This window comes from Rhipicephalus sanguineus, chromosome 1 (assembly GCF_013339695.2).
Source record: "Rhipicephalus sanguineus isolate Rsan-2018 chromosome 1, BIME_Rsan_1.4, whole genome shotgun sequence".
NCBI classification, from domain to species: domain Eukaryota; kingdom Metazoa; phylum Arthropoda; class Arachnida; order Ixodida; family Ixodidae; genus Rhipicephalus; species Rhipicephalus sanguineus.
In genome coordinates this window covers 37,196,658-37,220,090 of record NC_051176.1, presented here as the reverse complement: position 1 = coordinate 37,220,090, position 23,433 = coordinate 37,196,658, and the positions used below count along the sequence as shown (strand labels likewise).

Sequence of the window (23,433 nt, the reverse complement as noted above, 5' to 3'; positions counted from 1 at the left end):
CCAGAAGTGGCTGGTGTGCAAACACAACAAAACGGTAGTGGGCATATTACGCAGCTTAAATTTTTGCAATTAATGTTTTTCTTCTGGAAAGAATTCAGGAAATTGTCCCTGGACAGCAAAACCATCCATGTTTCCTCACAAGTTTGTGCTGTCATTTTTGATGCTGTCTGCATCTTTGTCTAGGATGTTTCACCTCATCCTATTCGCTTGCTAAAGGAAGATAAAAGCAGTGATGGGATAGCTGTGCCAAGGGCTGTGTTGAAGATAATGAAAGTGGGGCTTGGCAAAGAACGAAAACAAAAAGGATTCGGAGTTAGTGCTTGCGTAGTAAAGAGGTGCTCTACAGCTGTGACCACGGGTCCTTGTTTATTGCATTGTTTGGGGCCGAAACCCAGGAGAAAGGACCTTCAGAGGTGAGACCGAGCGGACTTGCGGTTTTTCAGTTGCTTCTGAATCCTAGTGGACTTTCATGACGCCGCCGTTGGGTGAAGCTGGTATTCGAGGCCCGACAGTTCCCGAGACCCAGATCGCAAAGAATGTCATCCCTACAACGCCTGTGTCTTTGTCGTGTGAGACTTTTGAGACAGATGGCACATTGATGTCGACTTGGCCTCACGATGCTGCTGGCCAGTGATTTCTTTATTACCGACACTGGACCGGATCATGGCGGCCCTATATGAAAGGTGGAGCCTGGTACGCAAGGCCATCACGCAAGCCATCGCAAACATAGAAAGTCTTATGCATTTGGAGGGCGCATCAATACAGGAGTTGCAGCAACGTTACTAGACTAGGTTCAGTTGTCAAACTCTCCGCGGTTGCCCCCATGCCTTGGCTCGCCGCCAGATGGCTGGTGTGCCGCAAGCAGCTCTATGCGAGTGGGTGCAGCTGTTGTATTGGCGAACAAGTTTGGGTCCTCCGACTTCACAACTTACAATTGCTGCAGATGCTTTGACCCATAGAGTTTCTTACAATAATACCTAGAGGGGAATCTGGCGCTAGTGTCTACGTGCTCTCCTTGAAAGGCGCTTCAACCACTATGGGAATGATGGGAAGTACAGGCTTCGGATTTGCTTCGGATGGATTAGGTTCTTAAGATTCTCGACGCTTGTTTGCCGAGTGTAAAACAAAGCGATATAAAGTTATTTCCAATTAAAACTTGCTTCATTCTTTTGTGTGTAAAACTTATTGCAAAAAATTTGCGTGACCGTGAGATGGAAGTGAAACTTGGGCAAATTCAACCACCAGGGTATGCATTGCTCGGCAATTGTGTTCCAGATTTGGCATCACCAAATAATGAATTATTTCTTTACAACACTTGAAAACAAACACGCTTGTTTTTCCCTCGAAAGTACGCATTATCTATTTATGGAAATAACAGTACTGTATTGCCTGAGAAATACTTAACGTGTCATCTTCTGCGATGCTAGGTGCGTCTTTCCAAGTGGCCTGCCCCCAACGCATCTCTTGTTTTGTTGTGAAGTCGAGTCAGAGGAGCGCGACGGTGCGTCTACTTAGCTTCGCCGTCGTTTTGCAGTCGATTTGAAAGAGTTTTGACAAGTAGCGCTTATCACAAAACGTGAAATCTATGCATTTTCGTGCACTGGCATGGGACGCTACATCTATGCGCAGCGGTGAGTGCACGACGCTTTGCTAAAATTGTCAAATACAACCTGTAAAGCTGCAACGTGGCAGCAAACCAAGAAACCTAGCGGTCTTCAGCCTCTTTGAACAACAAAGGCACTGCTTGAGTGCTTTGCAACGCACCCCACTGCCCACGCCTCGCAAAGAACAAAGCTGAAACTAGAAAAAGATCCGTAGACAGTTCGCTAGCTAACGAAATCCAGTTCGAAGCCTGTACTTCCCATCATTCCCATGGTGGTTGAACAGTTGCAGCGCCAGTTTCCTCTGTAGGTTATTGTATGAAACTCTATGCTTCGACCTATTACGTTTTTAATATTTTTATGGCCTTGTGTTTAGCGGATCGATAGAAAAACTTTACAGAGTTGTGAAAAATGCCGCTGCGCTCTCCTGGAGTGCATTGTAGAAGTGCGTTTTCAAGAGTTCTAGCTTACTTAGCCGTACGCTCGGCTCTATTAATGAGCTGTTGCCGATTCTCGCGCAGTCAGTAACGAGGCATGGTGAAGATTCCCGTTACATTTCGTCATCGCCACCAAGGCACCAAAGTCTCTTTAATTTCAATTTCAGTACAGTGTCAGTATTTCAGCAGTAACGGGCACGAAACACGCTGTGCGTTTGTTAGACACAAATTAACAGTACTTTTTACGAAAGTGCCAATTATTCATTTCAGCCCCACTATTTTAAATTGCTGAAGAAGCCGTGAAGTAGCAGTCAGCAGGCCAATTAGTGTAGGGTGTGTTCAGACAAGAATGTCGGTGCATGTCCACGGATGCCCTTTAATTTTGCTGAAAAAAATGTATTTTGTTGTCGGAGTCAAAAAATTTTTGCCTTTGTCAAAAAAATGCGCAAGTCTCCACTCGGCCGAACTGCTTTTCGCGAATTGTGGGAAAATGGGATTTTGACGAGATCCTACAAAATCTACTATTGTAGCTTTGAGTCTCAAAATTTTGCTTGGCATACTATGAAGAGCGTGGCGTGTGTTTGCAAAATGTTATTTTGCTGTTTTGTTGCCCATATTTTATTTTAAAAAATCGGAAATACGCCGCATTGCTCAATAATGCTCTAATTTCAGATTTTTTTGCTCCACGTCTATAATAGTCAAAATTTGCCAGAGTTGCCATGCATTATTTTAACAATTGTGCCTAATATGATTGCGTAGAATGATGTCAGACGCAAACCAAAAATTCATAAGTGAAGGCATATCTAAGAAAATGCAGTTAAAAAAACACCACCTTTAATTTTCTTTAAACTCTCCAGAATTGAAGTGCGTGCACATAACATAATCTGCAAAAACATGTTGCATTATTTTTGTGAGCTCGGAGTTGCATAGCCACCAAAGTGTCCACATTGACGTTCACGCACAACCACTTAAGGGAACAGGGCCATGTATTCTAGACAACGTTTGTGTACCTTTCTCTCCCCAACTGTCGGAGTTACAGTAACTCTTTTACTATTATTGGGATCAGAAGCCGTAATCACTGTTCCTAGATACTACGGTTGCTGAGACTAAGGAACAAAAAAAAAATGTTCAGAGATAATCGCGTTTAATGTGGAAAATGTGCTTTATTAAAACAGTACAACGAAATAACGGCAAGCTGACTGATCCTTTCAAGAGGCACCAGCCAGACACTCGTCACCCATTTGACATTTTATTTTTGTAAGGAGACTTCTTGCCTGGCGAGCCTCCTTTGTCAAAGCCAGCTGTGCAGCCCAACTGTTGACGCAAGTCAAGGACGCGTAGGCCCTGCACTGTGTAGCGCACTGATGAAATTCCAAAGGAGTTCAGCGCATTGACCCGGGCTATACTTCCATCATTAAAAGTGAGCACAACATCAAGAGTGCACATCTTCAATGTTTGGCGTTCCAAGAAACGTTTGAGCCCACTCTCACACGACATGATTGAACGACTCGTTGGGGTTTTGAGTTTTCCCATGGAGGCGTGTAATAGTTCCGGATTAACTAGATGCTGATAAATTAGCTTCACAGTCTGAAGAACAGATTCTGGAAGGTGTTCCTTGGGAACGTGGGGGTCACCATTCAACTGGGCTTTGTTAAATTTGCACCAGGTGTCGGTGTCTTCTGGGCAAAGGCCATGGGAAGGATTGGTATCCGTTGATGCCATGTGAAAATATGTGGCCTAGACAGCTTTTCGCATGTCCTCCAAGCTGGCTGTATTTCGTCTAATGGCCAAACCATAATAGTTTTGGAGCTTGTCAATGATGGCATCGCTAAGACATCCCTGGCCAGATATAGATTTCCCTTCAGAAAGCTTGACGACTCTGCTTTCTTTAGTTTTTGCAGTCTTGTGCCCATTCTTTTCTGAATGTGCCCAATGCACTCCAGCATGCAAACTGTGACCTCTCCATACTGCTTTGATGCTTGAACTGCAAGGAATCCCTTGCTACGCAAGGACTGGGGGCAGGGCAGGTTGCCACGCAAGTTTTGAAATATGCCATTTCTAGACAAAAAGAAGTCTTACGAGATGAACAAGTGACTGATTCTGGTTCAGAAAAGGCCACAGATTTCAAATTATGCAAAAAGATTATTTTTTTTCGATATTTTTGCTTATCCTGTCTCCTTAAATGAGTGAGCATGTATTTTGCCATTGTCATAATATTTAGGTCTTAACCCTTTGAGGGTCGATTTTTTTCGCGAAATGCATCCCAAAAATCTATTTTTTTTATTGCTAAATAAAATTTTCAGACAAATCTATTTAAGAAAAAAATTGTCTAAAATTTTTGGGTGATTGTAAAGTGACAGAAAAAATCATTTGGGTTGTTACATACACATGGTTTATTCGTGAGTAACAGAAAGATAAATTCTAAAAAATCTAAGTCTGTTAAAAAGTTATGCGTTGCAATAAACGTTTGTATAGTTCACAGACGTACAAAAATAAATGCATGAAGTGGTAAGTAACCCCTCGTATGACGGGCTGACATTTACTGAATCTGTTTCTGATTCGGCAGTCAAGCGGTGATTTGGAGGAATTGCTGCTAGACTCGCTTGCAGCAGAGAAACCGGTGTGCACTTCCATAGCTAAAGCAAACTGCGCAGGGGTGAGTGCACTGAAGAGAACTGTAGCTGTGCGCATGCCCGGCAAGCAAGAACAAGTCCGAAACCTATAATAATCCTTCGTCTTATCGCCAAGGAATGGAAGCAGTTTTTGCGAGTCCCTGAAACGAGAAACTCAACCACAGCAGCATCATTTGTGTCAGTTAGTGCCTGCATGGAAATGGGCGTAATCGCGCCCCAGGGCGCAATAAACGAGAGAGTAACAAAATGGTCACCCTTTGACCGATTCACTGGAAAGCCATCAGTTTTGCTGGCGCAACAAGCACGAACCGGCTGAAGAACGAAACCAAAACTAGCCGGTGCACCACTGTAGTAGAGCATAAAAAAAAAAAGAAACTGAGTAGCATCGGCGCAACGAAAAAATTCCATGTATTTCTGCAGTGTGGCAGCACATCCCAAGCTAGAGAAATGATTGAAAAAGGCGCGTGTTTTAAACATACAAGCGTGACGTACGCCTTTGACCCTCAGGGTTAAGTGCGTCTCGATGAACTTTTTCCGATAATTGCTTTTGTCAAGAACAATAAGAGTACAAACACGCATATCTACAAATTTGCACTTTAAATTAAACTCTCCCATCTTTTTTCTGTCAATTTGATGCTTTGTGAGCCCGAGAGAACATACTGTAACATTTGTTTTGTTGTTCTCATTTCTTGATGTATTTATACCCGTTCCTTTTGTTTTGAAATTACTGTACACATTTTAAGCATTTTTCTTTCGTTACCCCCTTACACAATGCCTCTAGGGGCATGTAAGGTACTTTTAAATAAGTGAACCGGTAGTCAGTCTATGGCGTGAATACAAACAAGACAGCAATTCAAGAAATGATAGAGACTTCGTGGTAAAATATTGTCAATAAAATGTTGTGTTGCTGGAATGTCGTGGAGCATTTGAATGTCGCTATAAAATGGCATTTATTGAATGCACATGTTTCACATTCAGTGCAAGGAAACTACACTGGCCTACCGAAAACATGTTGCACTGCTCCGTTTTCATATGGACCTTTGCGGTGAACATATGCAGATTAGCCCACCTATTGAAATTCTTTTGTTAAGCACTATTGGCCTTGGGGACACAGTGTGGCGCCACCTACTTCATGACATCACTCATAGGATGTGGGGTTGTGTCGTCTGCTGGAACACTGCATTTCCTGTGCTTTTGCCACCATGCGTTTTTGTTGTGGGCACTACGCATGCTTCCCCCTTTCATTTGAAGACCATTACTTATAGAAGCGGTATGATCTAATAATCCGTGCAAGCAAACCACGTCTTGGTGCCACCGAGGGGGCACCCGCGTGTCTGATTTGCATGCTACAATAGGGACCTAAGCTGGTACAGCTGACGCCATAGAGGCTGATGCAAGTGATGTCCCGAAAGCTAAGCTGCTAATACATAATGAAATACTTTCCCCATAAGAATTCTCAGACTTTGTATAAAATGAACGAGTGAACTTGAAACAACGTGCGAAACGTGCCGCCAAACAGTAATAACTAGGGGTGTGCGAATAGTGAAATTTAATCTCGAATCGAATTCGAATTGAATAGTGCCGAATAGTGGCCAAAAATATCGAATAGTATATATACATGAAATGTGTACCGCCAGTTACGGCAAAACAAAGGAAAAATCGGGGACGCTACGGCATGCTGACAGCTTCATTACGCACTTGTTCGAGAGTGGCTTTTGTTTCAGCTTTTATGGGCGTGCAGGCATGTTGATAGAAGAACCGCCATTCCAGTCAGCAGCGGCACTCCTCGCCTCCTAACAGAGGGGGATGCGGTAGCTTGTTGTCTTTCCCCATTTTCGAGCAATAAGGCTCATCCGACAACGGTAATGTTGTGCTTCATCACCATAGGTGCTCTGGGCCCAAAAGTCTTCATGTGCCCATTCACAGCAGTGTTTTAACTGCGTGCCGGAACGATGGGAGTTTCTGAACTAATGGTGCAGTGCGGCAGTGGCGACTGCCCAGCGTGAACAAATTTTTACATGCAAAGCCAATCACCGAGGGTTTCGCAGGCCAAAGTCTGGTCGTTTTACGGCGCTTGCGGCATATGCGACTGAACTACGCAAGAAGTCCATGCCTTCGTTTTGGGAGCGAAGTTGTGAAGGACTTCACAGTTTTCTCATGTGTTTTTCTACGTGCGGAAATGACATAATCTCCTTTAAGATCAACATGTGCTCGCTTTTGAACCAGGATGTCAGTGAAAGTTCAACGAACGGCGACGTTAGCGTTAGTTTTAGCTACCCTACCCTAACAAAGTTGCACCATTGGCCTTTGTCACGTTTTAGATATTCGTCCTGTCGAATTATTCGTAACTTCGATTACTAGCTATTGGAAAGTCATCGAATTATTCGATTAGGAACTATTAGATTCGAATTCGAAACTCTAATATTCGCACACGCCTAGTAATAAACCTCGTGCGTGCAGTGCACATGCACTACTGTCAACGAACACGTGGGAATGGTGAGCGGAGTGAATCGCCACACATGTTTAGAAGTGCTGGTGGGATATGCAAAAGAAAGGGCCATTTTCCCCTCCACTGCATTTTTCTGTTTTAGTTGTGCTCCAACCTGATTGACAATCACCTTTTCTTTTTTTCACTGCTTGGCTTACACTTGTCGGCAACGTATTGATGTTAGTTTTCAGTGCCTTCGATGCAAGCGTAGACATGACAAAGTGTTTGTTTCGTAAGGACCTCGCAGTGAGAGATAATAATTGAGAAGTGGGCTCTTTCCTTTTTACTTAATTTGTTGATTTACAGTGAGCCTGTTCTCCAGCATCAATAAATTCATCTACAAACGCCCACGATAAGCCGCCGGGAGCGCTAGTGAGCACATGTCAGCTGTTACCGAACATCATCTTAGCTGCGGCAGCGTACGCGAAATCCTTGTTGCGAAAGTGTTTGCTGCAGACCCGTGAGTTAGCGTTAAGTCTTTTCCTATTTTCGGCTTTACCAGCCAAGTGTCGCGCCGCTTTTCTTTACAGTTGGAGCAATGATGAAAATTTACAGCAGGATCTGTCCTATGCGTCTGGCATTGCTGCATCGAACAGTACACCAACACGCTGAAGCTGCTTGCACGCAACCTAGCACTGCCTATACAGCGATAATATCTCCAGATGCCCAAATTAAGCTTCACACATTGGTCAATAGTACTAAATGAGTAGGCCTAGGCCAATCGCTAGCTTGAAAGTTTAGTGACGACTCATCAGCGGACGTAGTCTGTTCTAAAAACTCTGCTGATAACTCGTTTCAAGCGTCGCATACCACGTAATTAAAGCAGTTTTCACTAATAACTCCACAGTGTGTGTCAGTTCTATTTCTTGCTATTGCGGAATGAAATATGGAATCGCCATAGCAATAGATATATGGAACAGTATCGAATTTTATGTGCTTCGTGTCCATGGAAGAGCACATGAACGGTGGGAACGCGTTGACACTTTTCCTCAAATATACTTTATCCATGGGTCTTCATCCAGAAGTTTTCACAGTTCCTTCCACCAGCACACCTGGGTTTATAATCGCCCTTGCGGTAAATACCCCCCTAAAAGGTCCTACCCTTTCGAGCTCTTGTGTGCTAGGGTCCCAATTCGAATTTTTTGCTTGCCTTTTCAAAAAATGTCATCTCATTAATAAAAGCATGCTTCCTGGTCAGAGCAGCGACAATTCGGCTTTAATATGCGCAGCTGTCAGTAGCGGGCCCGTCACTGACAGTCCTGGTGTCTGAAGGCCCATGGTGAAGCAGCTGCGCCATGTTGTATGTCTGCCCCTCGCTTTCCAAGGTTAATATCTCTCTGTTAAAGAAAATCAGTTTAGCTTAAAGGGACACTAAAGGCAAATAACAATTTATGTCAGAGCGAAAGCTCAATGTATGAAAACGTCTAAAACTGCAGTATTATCAACCTCAGTGCCCTACTTACCGAGGAATTAAGCTAAATGTATCACACGACGTGCGCCACGAGTGGGACATTTTGGAAATGATCCCGATGACGTGGGAGAGTCTGAATACAATTAATCACTTGTAATCAAACTAGCTGCAATAAAAACCTTCCGTGCATCAAGAGACGTAATAAAATGCTGCTTCTTCGTTTCTGTTTGATTCATGGAAAAAAGAACCTCTTTAGCGTTGCCATGGGGAACGGCGCGCATGGTTCAAAAGTTCCGTTTTAGTTGAACTGCGCTTCGTCCGGCGCCTTGCTTCGCTCACGCGGTCGCGCCTCGGTGGCAGTTTCGGTATCGCGTACTGCTGCGTGTGTTTTGCATGCTCGTGAAAGTCGCTCTGACAGAAAGTTCGACAAAATACCGCATGCATGTGCTGTTGCCAGATGCCCAAATGGTGCACGCCGCCGCGCAGTAAAGGCAGGCAGCGTTGGGCATGGCAACAGCGACGTGCGAAATACCGCTTTCAGGCGGGTGATTTGAAGTGTGCTAACACGATGCGGACCACTAAAACGAGACTTTATTTCAAAATAAGCACTTCCTTGGCATAAAAGTAGCACTACGAGGTTTCTTGACCGCTATTTCAACAATCAACGTCGACTTAATATTTGCCTTTAGTGCCCCTTTAAAGGCCAACTCCGGCGATTTTTTGGCCATGTCAAGGTAATGGTGCTTTTATGTTCCCGAAACGCTCCTGTTACGGGCCCGATAGCAGAAATGCTCGGCAAATTGAAGAATAATTTTAAGTAAGCAAAAAAGCGCAACACTGAAACCCAACCGAGTGTACTGTCTACGTATGACGTAGACGTTGTTACGAACGAACCGGAAGTCGTGCAAGGCGTCCCGGTCACGCCGGCGCGGAGTATGAATACTGTGACAGCTGGGACGACCAGCGAAGCGCCGGCCAAACCAACGCTGTCTGTCGCCTTGTGCACAGCAGACGCTCGCTGTAGCGGCCGAAGCGCCGAAGTTAGCGGTGCCCTCGGCTGCATCACTTCTGCCGCCTTCCCAACACTGACGTCACAGACGCAATGTTGCCAATAATTGTGGGAAGCCAGGAGGGCGTTTGCAGACAATCTTTAAAATTCATTTGCAAACAATCTGTGCATGTCTCAAGCCTGTAATTTGGCATAAATGACGGAAACGTGCAAAGGAACGTACCCAACGAATTTCATTGAGATCCATCGACCTCGAAAATTCGCCGGAGTTGGCCTTTAAAGGAGTACTGACATGAATTTAAAAATTTTTCGGGTTTTTGCTCTAAATGAAAGCACAGGTGTCGAGAACCCTAAAAAGAGTGTCGTGGTGCCTGGGGATGCATTGCATATATTTTTAATACCGCTTCTTTAAACCAGCAGTTTCGGTTTCGGTTTCCAGAGGGCGGCTTCATAGTGACGTGTCAGGTCTGCCCGTGACGTCACGGGCAGACTGAAACCCACGAAATATGCACCTGCTGTCCTTTGCTGTCTGTCGAACGTGGTTCATGATGAGAGAACTGTCGTCCAGTGCCTCCGACAGCGATTTCTGTGATTTAGGCTGTATGCAGAACCCAGATTTCGCAAACCAAGTGAGCTGACTTGAAACGTCATAAGGCTCTCCAAGTGGTGAAGCTGCCTTGCAGATGCTGCGAGATGAAAAATTTAAAAAAAAACTTAAATATTTATACGTGTTTCCCGGATGCGGTGTGGGGAGAGCGTTAACACTACATGCGAAGGAAACCAAAAACGTCCGTTTTGCTGCACTTCAAAATCGTGTCAGTACTCCTTTAAGGACGAATCAATGAATGCAATACCAACAAATTGTATTGTTATACATAAGGCTAGTAGCTAACTCTTTTGGATCAGATATCTCGTAACTAAACGAAACGCTGGTTTTAGGGAATAAGGCTGCTCCAGGCACTGAAGCGGTTTTGGTGCTGTCATTTCTCTAAACGGCAAAGTAAGCGTTGAGAGCACAGCAAGTTTACAGTCTCCTGATGTCTTGAGATAGCGCACGCGCCAGTGACTGCGCCCTTCGAGTGATGCAGCTTTCCCCCTGACCCCCTCCAGGGTTGCCAATGGTGGCTACTTTTCGCCAAATTGGCGAATTTGAGAGGCCCGTGGCGACCTAAAATTATGAATGGCGACATGGCGAATTTTTGGCGATTTTCAGCTTAGGTCTCCACTGAGTTATGCATCCTAAGCTCAGTGCCTTCCCAACGAATGAGCGGCACTATTCTCTGTATTTTTCTGAGTTTTGAGGTGCACATTACGCGCCGTTCTGTATGTCCATCCTGTAACTCGTGTGTATCTCCTCAATTCATGTAGATGCTTCTAACTCAATTCATCTAGATTCATCTAGATGCTTCAGAGCTTCGCTAAAGTTTCGCTTCTGAAGGGGCTAGATGACGGGTTGGTCGTGTGTTCCGGCCATTTGTTCCGCCAAAGCTCCAACTATTCTGAATAGCTTGGCGACCTATTCACCGCTGCAGTATCCCCTAATCGAGCTCGTATAGCAAAGATGGGCGGATACGCGGGCGTTCGTGCAATGAAAACAATTGCTATATAACATTTTACAATGTCTACCTGTTCAATTATAACGCACTGGATTGACGCGGGTAGATACAAGTGATTATATATGAAAGGGACAGTGGCGTCCGGTATCATATTAGTTCACACTGAAAGGTATAAGACTCACTAATGAACGATACCTGTAAGAATTCTGTCTTGCTACTTTCAATAAACCTGTTAATCCTTTTTTTTTCATATGAGGGGATGTAAAGCTGTCTACAAACAACGCCTTCGCGGCTTTCGCCCAAGGTTTACCACACTTTTACCTTTGAAACGAGCGGACAGGGATGGAAGGATATCATGAGCGTTTTATCCTTTCATACTTGCGCCTCCGCGCACATCTTGCGGCTAGTCAGAGAACCAGGTGCACCAAGCACTCCAGTGGTGAAGGGGGGATGCGCCTGGCATTGAGAAATGTCAAGATACTTTAAGGGCTTTGAATGGCACTGTATTCTACGGGGCTGTACATCAGTGAAAATTCCTATTACTAGGATATGCCGCACACATCTAGAATGGCGACTTTTTTGGCGAAATTTCTAAAAAAATGGCGACTTTTGGCGACTTTCTGCTCGTTGTTTGGCGACATTTACTCGAAAGTCAGTGGCAACCCTGACCCCCTCCCACCCCTGCCAGTGATGGAAGTGCTGCTCCAATTGCTCCAAACTGCTCCAAAAGAGAAATGCTGCTCTAAACAGTAATTTTTATTAGTAACTGCTCCGAACCTGCTTCTAAATGGCGCTGGGAAAATGAAAAGAATGAACTTTAATAACCGTGTGACTGTCCAGCCAGCATAAACAAAACCAAAAATAAGCTGTATACTAGTTGCATACTAGCGTTGTCGATATTATATATGATCTAGCTGTATATTTACACCTGACAAGCAGGCTAATTTGGTGAAATGTGTGAGATTAGTTCGATATCATACTGATTACTAACTGCTGCTGTGATGAATGTGATGTGTGACTCGCATATATCGCTTTATCAGCTTTGATCTCCTTTATGCCACAAGAACTGCCATTTTAATTGTACAACGCAAGTAGTTTTTTTTTTTAAATTTTCAGTGCAAGCTAGTTTGGTGAAGTATGAACATAAGATTGCTTTGATTGCTTACCGATTATAAGCTGCTGCTTTGGCAACAGTAATATTTGATTGGGGTTTCTTTTACAATTTGGTGTTCAGCTTTATTGCTTTTATATCGTATCTGCCAGAAGCACTGCTATTTTAATATATAGCTTATCTTACTTAGTGTTCAGTGGCCATCCATCTGCCTAACTAGTTGTTTCTTGCAATTTGGAGTAATTGTATGGGCAATATGTTTAATAATAAATATTAGTATTTATGAGATGCTTAAATGGATGCTTTAAACTCCATGAGTTGCTCTGAATGTTCTGTCACCAGCTCCAAAAACACCAATTGCTGCTCCAAACTAGCGTTTGGCTGCTCCAAAGCAGCATTTTTAGGAGCGAAGTTCCTTAGGAATCGCACCTTGCCATTGCCATTGAAGCTCCCTTCTCTTAGGCATCGCTTTAGGTTGCAGTGGCCAGTGACTTAAGAGGAAATGTTTAGGCCTTGAGCGGTTTGGTTCTAGCGCAGCAGAAATTCGAGCTTGAAAGAAATAAGCTCTGTGCACAACTGTTTATAATGGTAGTCTTCATTTTCACCACCTTTATCGTGGATTGTGAAATGACAACCATCATTCTAGTGCACTACGGGCGCTTTGTCTAAGGTAGTAGCAGACGCTCTCCTCACCTAAGAAGACAGTCTGCGCAGCGCAAAAAAAAAAAAAAGTTTCAAAACGTACATAGTCGTTTGCATCCCATTTCTAAGGAGCTTCGCTCATCGGTTGTATTCATACATGGAATAGCTACTTATTTTTTCTGCTCCAGATTCTGCTCCAAAAAGCAAAATGTCACTTCCATCACTGCCCTGTCGTCCCTTCATGTTCCTTAGAAAAGACTGGCGGCGCGTTTCTGTTTATTGAGCAATTGACGACATGCCTCACACGCTGATGCTATCGCACGCGCCCTCCATGCGACGGAGACTGCTGGCTGATTTCATCTCCGCATTGGCCGCCAGCGCTCGTGAGCTTTTACTCGCAAGTAAAACTTCTGATGCGCAGGGTGATGTTAGCAATTTGGACTTCATACGAAAAATGACATCACTGGCGATGGCAAAAACCTGTTGAAAGTGTCCATATAATTGTGATCACAATAGAGAGAAAAAAACTTCAGGAGCCACTCCACTTTGTGAGGTAAATAATCAGCGAAGCTGTTTAGCGCACGGCAGAGGGGTGATATAGTGGAGGCCAGTTTGGTATGTAAGGCCAGCTGGGCTGTTAAAAGGCCAGGCGATTAACGTTCAATGCGAGCTATTAATGCGAAAGCCTTAGATGCCTCATCAAACACAAAAATTGACCATTGCCGTCAGTGGCGCCAACTTGAGTGATGCCAAAATCACGTGATATCATCATGATGTCATATATCGCCAAAACTTGCGACGTCACGGTGTATGACCACAAAATTAATGACGATAATGATGTCTCTTACCTTCAGTCCAACTTTAACAAATCTGCATTTCTCGTAATTCAAATGAACCTTATACTTGCCACATTACGAGTTTTTCTCTTGAAACTGCATTCTTCGATAAGTACCTTGGTGTTCACATTTCTTCTAACCTATCCTGGATAACTTGAATGGACTATATTGTAAATAACGTCAACTGCATGCTTGGGCACCTTTGTAGGAATTTTTCTCTCGCCCAGTTCAATAAAATTATTGCTTTTTAACACGCAGGTTTGCTAAAAATTACAGTATTCTGCATTTTGCTGGAGTCCTGGCAATGATTCACTCATTTCTGATTTGGAAGCTGTGCAGACCCATGCCTGTTGTTTCATGCTTTCTATCACCGAACAAGTAGTATAACCACCATGAAGTTAAGTTTGCCCCTCTCTCTCCTCATTTTTTTTCATAAAATTTGCGATTGTGTGCGAGATGCATTCTACCATATAAGCATGCCGAGGAGCCGCTGTGTTTCATGGTGTCTTTGAATGACAATAAAGGATGTTGAAGGAGCACTGACACCAAAATTTTGCATCTTGTTTTTTCTGTTTCAATAAGTAGTTAACGACCCACTTATCACGGCTGGAAAGCTTGCTTGCTCGAGCGCTCGACCGTTATTTGGAGACTGTTTTATAGCGCCCTGTCGCAGTTTCGGTTTCAGAGAGTGCCGAAGGAGGCGGGACCTAGAGTGGTGGCTATGTAAACATAGCTGGCTACGTGAGCACACACAACCGCGTGCACATAGCACCGCGTCAACTTTTTTCAATCTTTGCAACGAAGGCTTCCTGGGTGCTCCTACAATGTCCTCCAAGACGTTTTAAATATGCGTGACCCCCCCAAGAGGCAGTGCAGAGGCGAGGACATCAGCCTTTGTACTCCCGTGCAAGTCTTCCCTTTTTTCCGTTGAAAAGGTCTGCTAGGAGAGAGTGGGAGAGAGCGCCCGCAACAATCGTGGCAGCCAACACAAACTCGTGATGCAGGTGGCGGTTGGTTGTTTACAAGAACACCAAAGGCGCGTTTCGCGTGGAGTGGTGCGACGCGCACTTTAAACGTGATTTTAAACATGTTCTAACGTGATTAGACGTGATTTTAAAAAACGTGATTTTAAATATGTTCTTAAGATACGTTCCGTTGATATTTCGTAGATGATGCGTGTGTGTCCAGAGAAATCCAGGTGATCTCGCCTTCGAAATTTTGTGTCAGTGCTCCTTTAACATCGGGTGCGACGAATTCCCATGTGACACTGAACGGCGTTATGAGTCCTTATGGTAAGACATTGTTTCTGAAGAAAATAATGTATCCAGAGGAGTGTTGTCGACATTATCCCAAATAATATTTGCCAAGAGTCCCCCAAGAAAACCCGCAACACAAAACCACTTATGCGTTCTTTAAACCACTGTGGTGCAACCTGTCTTGTGGCACCACTGTGGCAAGAAGTTCAACTAGGCAGCTCCCGCTGTTTTCTGGGCACGCAACGGGCCGCCACACCTTTTTTTATAGAGCAGTCGTGGTACTGGGGCATCTGCAAAGAACATCTTGCTGAAGTGTGTAGGATTTCTGCTGATGGATTTCATTGTAGCAGTTTCATAGCTTGCTAGTTGGGAATTTTGATTCATTGGTGCTAATGTATAGGTGAAATGCACACTTTTTTAGTCGTGGGTAAACAGACAGAAGTCTTCATGAACTATGCAGTGTGCTCAGTTCTGACTAGGTTCGAGAGTTGTTAGGAAAATGCAGTGCAGTGCAAAGGTGCTCATTATGAACAGTTATGTCTACCCTGTGACATATAGCATAGGTCCGGAAGTTTTAATTTGAAGCCGCAACCTTGTCAATATGACCAGTATGGTGGCAGTTATTTCCCCGTCTACTGGTATTAGGCAGTGCCGAGGCTTTCAGTTCAAACTATGTGAGTAACTGATAATTGATTAATTACTCTGCATACTTTCTATGTACAAAATGATTTCACAAGACACATCTGCTTGGAAAGGCTCTCACGCTTGCAACAAAAGTGCACTGTTCTTAGAACATTTCTTTGTATATTCAATTTTTGTTGCAAGCTTCTTAAAACTGAGTTGGGATTTTTTCCAATAGATGAGGCATCTTGAACTCGGCTCGGCGATGCTGTAAAGCCATGAGGGTACAATAAGTAAACTACGGTAGACTCTCGGTAAACTGAAATCTGTTAAACGGAACTGCTGCTTAAACGGAACAACTGCATCTAATATAATTGGTTTCATACTTGGATTCTGCACTCCTGTTCGTCTCTCAGTAAACGGAACTCCTGTTAAATGGAATACATTTTCTTGGTCCCTTCAGCTTCCGTTTAACGAGAGTCTACTGCAGCTGCAAATTTAGTCAGTTTGATTTCCAATGGAAAGAATGTTTTAAAAGAAATCTGGCTTGAGATTAAATATCGCAGGCTATCCCTGGGAATTGCGCATCAACTTAACGAGTCGAGTAGACATTGTGGAAATGTTTTCTATTTATGTCATTTGTTAGGCAGGTTTAGGCACACATGAATGTCTCAAATGGGTGGCATTCTGTGTGACGTGTGTGTCTGTGGATGGCTACACATTGTGCAGTATAATGAGACAGGTGTCCCACATGCATTAAACATGAGCACCATTCAGACAACAGGGGAGGCCTCTTTGTTTACATGTGTTTTTTGTTCTTCCACTCAGGTTGGTCCTGCAATGACTGGTCAAAATTACTTGCCATTTGACCGTAGTAGCTGACGCCAGCTTTCTCAAAATCCACCGTGCAACGATGGTAACATTTCCCTCACTTGCCTCTTCCCCTCTGATGACCAGTGGTTGTAGGATGCTCTGGATGACTTCGCATACGCTCATGCGAACTCATTCAATGCATGTGAGCTTTTTTTGTTTATGCCCAGCACATTAGAGGTTGTAATGCTGAAATCAGTAAATTGTGCTCTTTTCCAAACCAGTGGAGAAAACACATTTCCAAGTTTTTTTGCGCTGCCCATTCTGGGCCCAACATAATGATGTTGTGTGTGTGGCCCTGAGTTTACATAGACTTTGTGACTGGTCTGGTCCGGAACTATTTTGCTAGTATTGCAGAAAAGTACATGTGCAGTGTAAGGTATGTCAGCACTTAGAATTGACATTTTTCAAGTTCTTGAAAAGACTTTATACTAAGCCCTGTTCTTTATCATTGAAAGGTAGTTGCCACATCAAGAAACTGCCGCCTTGCATTATGCCCAAAAGTGGGGTGCATTTCACACCTACTTACATAAGGAGACTCGAGTATTGGACCACATTAGGAGTTGCTTTATTTGTGAAGGACATCACCCCTTGTAAGCACCTTGAAAACCTTGATTATTTGAGAAAAACGCCTATTTTTATTATTTATTTTTGGTAAAAACACCTACTTCACCAAAATTTCGGTGGAAGGGGGGGTAAGGCTAGGTTCCTCCCTCTCCCCTCGCTACGGGCCTGACTTGTCTGACCTGATGCTAGCACTCTGCTTACAGCAGGGTTGTCACTTTTATCAAAATGAAATGTAAGCAACCCTTGTGTGCCACATTACACTTCACCAACTATAACAGACGGTACGTCTCTCTCTTGTTTAATCCACGCGAAATGTCATAAGTTTTTTCATCTGTTCTGCTGTCCTAGGTTCATATAGACTGTCCATCACATGTGGTGCATAGCCGCTCACCATGGGCCGTGGTATACGGGCATGCACCACATCTAAAGTTCCTTGTGTTATGGGCTTGTGCAAAGTATTGACAAGGCTAACATGGTGAAGGGCAAAAGCTGCTGCATCCTTTATTGCACTTGCTTATTAGTCACTTCAAGAGGAAAAAGGGAAAGCAAAAAGTGCCGTGTAGAAATAATGATGTGGTTGTGCTGGTAAGTGCCAGACGATACTGGTATTAAATGGAACTATGGGAAAGAGTTTCGTGATGTACGCAACAGGAATGTCGTGACCTGCCAGTCATGTTCGTGATACTCATGCCCTCCTATGCTAATTTTGATATTACAAGGTTGAGCTGACCACGAGAGCACCCAGACGTAGGTGGGTAGATAGGTAGACAGACAGGTGAAAGGGCCTTTGGTTTGCAAAGAAATGCTTCACATTTAAAATAATTTGATCACATGAATGGCAAGACGGGAGCTTAGAAATATGCAGACACAGTGGTGTTCGTGGAGACACCGGTCCGTTGCCTGTTGCTATCTTGATGTTATTCGAAAGCCCCAAGTTTCGCCTTTTCATTCCCACCCTCCTATGACCATATAGAAAAAGTGAAAACAGCATTGGTAAAATTCTTTGATATCAGTGCTTTGCTGTTTTAATTTTAATGAAAATGCACAACTTTTTGGTGAACTTTCATTGTACGTTCTTCCAAGTAGTGAGTTTTTTAGGTTTTTCACCGTGTCAACTAGGTTCTGCTGTCTAGCTCTTGAGCAGTATAAGAAATTGAGTAGAAGTGTAAAAAAAAATTGGCTTTGCGTGAATGAACAGTGCTGTTGCACACGACTAAATTATTTGTCACACACATGTGCTTTAACGAACTCTTCGCTACTGACGTAGGCAAGAAAAAAAAAGTTCTTTCACGTTTTTTTTTTTTTTTGTAAGCGGGAAACAAAAAACATTGCGTCATTTTGAAGGGCACAAAGGTCTGCCCACAAGCTTTAGCCGCAAATATTATATGGCAAAAACACTGTCGGTAAATGTGAATTCTGGCTTTGATTACTTCAGATATTTTTCAATGATTCCCAAAGACCAATAGCACAACTTTTGTTCACACTGCTTTGTACACAAAAAAAAAAAGTCATTTGCAAAACTCTAAGCAGTGCGTGATCTGCCCACTACCAGTTCGTTTTGTTTGACTTCTGCTGGTCACCCTTGGAGTATGGGTAAAGGACACTCTGGTTGAAAAAGGCTTGGGTTTTTAATGACACTGAGCTGTTTGCTATTGTGTAATTTGCATAAGAAGTCATGTCCATGAACGTGGAGAGGTTAAAAATTCTATGCATCATTTCGCAGCTATCGCAGAGAACTGTGTTGGCTTGCTTTTTGTCAAAGGGCACAAGCATAAAATTATCTTGCACTGTGGCAAAATGTGCATGCAAAATTTGCTTCCAATTTCTTGTTTGCGTTGTTTTATAATGCTAGTGAAATTAAAATTGACACTAATTGCATAAGCCTTCATAGAATGTCAGTGCAAAATTCCTTTGCAGTATGACCACTGCAGAAGGGAAGAAAAGTCTACATGGAATCTGAAAACTGGCAAAACAATTGATAATGGCAGAACTGAAAGTGTATTACTGTGCCAGATACGATTTCGCAAGCACCTACTAGGTACCCAGTACAGTCGAACCCACTTATAACGATCCGACGTATAACGATCTATCGGTTATTACGACCATATTTGGGTGCACTTACGATTTTCCTATGCTAACCGTCGAAGCTGCATCCACACATAGCGAACATTTTTCTAAGCCTCCTACTTTTACAACGAACACTTCAGACACGGTCGCGGTCAAAATATGGCGCATACAAAGCGAAAAAAAGTTAAAACGGGCCTTTTAAAGCGTGAAAGGGGTGCACGCTCGCGCGTGCCCCACTCCAGTTTACTCGCGACTAAGATATCCCAGATCGGCGAGCACTGCACGCAGATTTTGGACGCTGCGAGCGAGGTAGCTCACTTTTCAGCCGTTTCTTCAGTGGCAGAATGGCAGTGAGGAGAAAAAAAAAAAACAGCATGAAGCCTTGAGGTCAGCGTTCGCACGATAACCTTTCCTGACGCCGTTCTCTGCAGCTACGACCGCCTGCAATGAACCACACAATGCCTTAGAATGCAAGAAGGGTTAAATGCAAGAATTGATGACCGCGATAACTTTCCAGCACATAAAGGTTCACTGCGTCCCTAACTCGTCGGCGCCACAATGTGCTGCAAAAGGTAGTCCGTCTGTACGGTAACAGCAGAGACCTGTCGATCGGTGACTACAACTTCGCGCGATTGCGGCGATGCCTTCGCAGATAAGCATCAGAAAAGAGCAAAGGCAAGGTGGCGGTCATCTATGAACGTGTCATTAGGACTTTATAGCCGAGAACCTTATCACAGTCATCTGTAGATATCTGCTCGGCTGCGTGTCTGGCGTGCGCCGCACACTGTGCGGATTGACGGCAGTATGAGCGCGTCATGCTGCCGTTCGCAAGTTCGCAGCTGCTGCGTCGCACTTTAACGTGCGCATCGCTTTGTAGAAACGAAAGCTCGCTGTTGTTCAGTGGCGCGGGCACCGAGAAACGTTGATGTACTGACAGCGAGCGTATACTGCGTGTTTGATTAGGTGACAACTCAAGTGTGCCGCGCATCGTTGTGCAGGGCCACAAGAACATCGCAGAGACATAGAGTGCGCGTTGCTTGCAAAATGCTTGTTTTCGCCGCGTTGAACGAAGAGGCTAGTCGCCACAGCCGTGCACGGTCCGGAGTGAAGCAAACACGAACGTATAAACGCGCGCATACGGCATACAGCAAATGGCCTGGCAGCGACTCCGAGAGCCGAGTAGGCGACGCGCTGCACGCAGCTAGCCAGGGAGATCGCTCCATGTGGCGGTACCGCGCAGTTCAGTGAAACGGTGTCGGTTCATTGCAAAGGCAGTTAATTCACTTGTGAGCACGCAGCGGGCGTCGCTTCACGATGCGAAAAGGCTTAGCATGTCACCGGAGGGGTTAATTGCTAGCACTTTAATAAAAGTTAACAGAAAAAAAAAACGGCTTGGCCGCTAAGCACACGTTTTTAAAGAAGAGTCCATATACAACAAACTACTGATATAACGACCACTTTTCGCGACACTTTCAAGTTCGTTATAAATGGGTTCGACTGTAATATGTTCCTAGCAAATGTAAATTTTTTGTACTAACACTAGTGAAGCTTATAGGGGTTTTACTTTTTCAACACAAGCATGAGCACAACAAGCTGCGTGTGAACCTGTCCCTCGTTTGGATCACACTGCGCACTAGAGGAGTGTAGTTACTCGCTACTAGTGCTACGCAGCAGCCCTAACAGTCAGAGCTGTGACCCCCTATCCCGCGGTTCGCGTTGAGTTGCGACCGCGGCGGGTTTGAAGCCAGTGTGGACAGAGACAAGTCTTTCAAGTGAAGGTGTTTATTCACCTCAGATGCCAATTGCAACAATAGAGAGTAGCACGTCAAGTTAACAGACCACCCCAGAGGCGGAGTGTTCCGCACTACTGGGGGAAACAACTGTTAAAAATAGCAAGCACACGTCGAGGGAATGATAAATGCTCATCTCACCTCGCGTGGCTTTTGCACTCCGGTCCGGGGCGGTGGTTCGCACTCCATGGCCGGAGCGCTGCAGGGGTTGATGGCGGCGGTGGTGCTCACGGCTTGGGTCCGATGTGGTCAATCACACCGTCCAAGACCGAAGACACGGAGGCCCCCAAGAAAGCGGCGCGTGTTCCTGGGGTCTGGAGAGGAGTCTCTCCAGAAAAGGGGCAAGGAGGGAAAACGGGGCATCTTGACTTCAGCCAGGGAACAGGGCGAGAAGGGCTGCGGGAGCGGCACATTGCCCTCTCCCACGCAACCACCCTCGCCACTGCGCTTACAAACGTAGCGCGAAGCCGAGGTGCCGCCGCGTTGAAGGCAGTGGGTTGCGTGTGCAACCCCACAAGCTGCTGTTCAATACTTTTTCCACCTACTAACAAGATCAGGCACGCATGATTTATACGGCAGTACTAGTCCTGTTGTTGCCTGCATTCATATTTTGCTGTTCTGGTTGTTGACTTGCGACTGTGGTACACACTTTTCTAAGCAGTGCGACAACTTTGTGGCAGCACAGCCAAAGCTACGTGGGCGGAACTTCTGCACATGTGTTACTACGCCAAGTAGTCCGTTTGCAGGTGATTGTTTACAGGCGCAGGAAAACGTGAAATCGACACCAGACAGCCAAAAAACTAGAAATAGCAAAAAACTAAAATCCTCCTCGGGATAATTATTCTGACTTGCAGTGCAATAAATCTTGAGCATAATGCATATTTCTTTTCTTTTTATGTTTCCTTTAATGCTACGTAGTCTGCAAAAGTTACCGTTCCCGGACTACATATGCAGCGGCGTAGTAAAAACTGTGTGCTTCGGTTCTGTAGCCTTGGATGTGCTGCCACAGAAAGTTGTCACCAGGTGTAGTGCTCCTACTTCTATAAAAAATGCAAAATTTGCATTGAGATGTCTCTGTGGTCTTTTTGGCGGCCACATGAATTGAGTTGTGTTACTGTAGTGCTATTTAAAGTGGTCGTGTGAGCAGCCAGTCTTTGGGGTACTAAAAAAAGAGCTGAAGCCCAGCAATACATACTGACATGGCTGGATTAAGCTGATTGAGGCAAATAGTGGTTGCTGCCATTGTAGTGAGGAAACTCCCTGCTACTCATAAATATTATTCTACCCCGCAGGGGCGTCTGCGCAAGCAGGCGTTTGGTGTGTAGCGACACCACGGACCCGAGCTAACGGGGGGGTTTCGACCCTCTCCCACGCCTAGCCGTGCGTGGCTTTGCCGTGTCCGGGGAAAAGGGGATCCTGGGGGTTGAGCCGACGCCGGGTGATTGGACCTTTAAGGCCCCCCGGCAGAGGCAACACACCCCTTTGGCCCCGGCTTCACGTAGACGGCACCCCTGGGCTGACCCACCCAGGGGAAATCGGCAGTCGCCTTTTCCTGCCTCTCCCCTCACATCTTCGTCTTTTCTCTAACTTTAAATCTTTCCTGTCCTCTACTCTCTTCCATTGACTTCCGTGTTTCCTGGCGGCAAGGGTTAACCCTGTGTGGTTATCCTACCTTGGATACACCATATTCGGTTATAGTGGTGGCGTACAGCTGGCGCCTGCAGGGCCTGTGCTTACAGACCCTGCAGCGTCCCCTTGTAGGACTCCATGGTGGGTGGCTGGCGCTGCTGCCGAAATATAAACATTTACATATGGCTAGTTCCTTCCCCCCACTCCCTGATCGCCCTCACAAAAGAGGGCGCACCGACGAAGTCTTCCAGTTTTTTGGTCACCAGAGAGTATCTTTCCCCCGATTCCACGTTATCCACGCTGACACACCCGGCAAACCAGTGCGAACACTTTCACCTTTTCTAGTTTCGAAGTCTTTGACCGAAATCTTTGGCCCAGGATATAAAGTATCGAGAATGGCAAGTGGTGACCTCCTCTTGGAGCTCCGCGACCAGAAACAATATGAGAGACTGCCTAATCTAGCGAAATTTGGAGATACCAACTTAATAGTAACCCCACACCGAACCATGAATACCACCCGTGGCGTTGTCTCAGATGATGACTTGTTAGGGCTGACGGAGGCTGAACTCCTGGAGGGTTTCAGCGAACAGAATGTCATCAACGTGAAACGAATTAGGATAAGGCGTGATGGCAAAGAAGTCCAGACTAAGCACCTGATACTTACTTTCAATTCAAGCGTACTGCCCGACTCCATCGAGGCTGGGTATATCAAGCTTCGAGTGAGGCCATATATACCAAACCCTCTCCGATGTTTCAAATGCCAGCGGTTCGGCCACAGTTCACAGAACTGCCGAGGCCGCCTAACTTGCGCCAAATGCAGTGCTGAAGAACACACATCTGATGCCTGTGAAAACTCTCCTCTCTGTGCGAACTGTAATGGGGAGCATGCCGCATACTCACGGTCATGCC

The 23,433-nt window shown here is 44.9% G+C and overlaps 1 protein-coding gene across 15 annotated transcripts in view; it reads left to right on the top strand.

Annotated features, from left to right (window-relative positions):
* LOC119390600 (bromodomain-containing protein 3) overlaps positions 1-23,433 on the top strand; it is a 197,157-nt gene that overhangs the window by 9,850 nt on the left and 163,874 nt on the right. For 4 of the 15 annotated variants that reach the window (XM_049414082.1, XM_037658241.2, XM_049414070.1 and 1 more), the window contains exon 3: positions 16,430-16,517. The exons of the other annotated variants lie outside the window; for them this stretch is intronic. The gene's annotated coding sequence lies outside the window, so the exon portion shown is untranslated. The remainder of the gene's footprint in view (positions 1-16,429; positions 16,518-23,433) is intronic. 15 annotated transcript variants of the gene reach the window in all.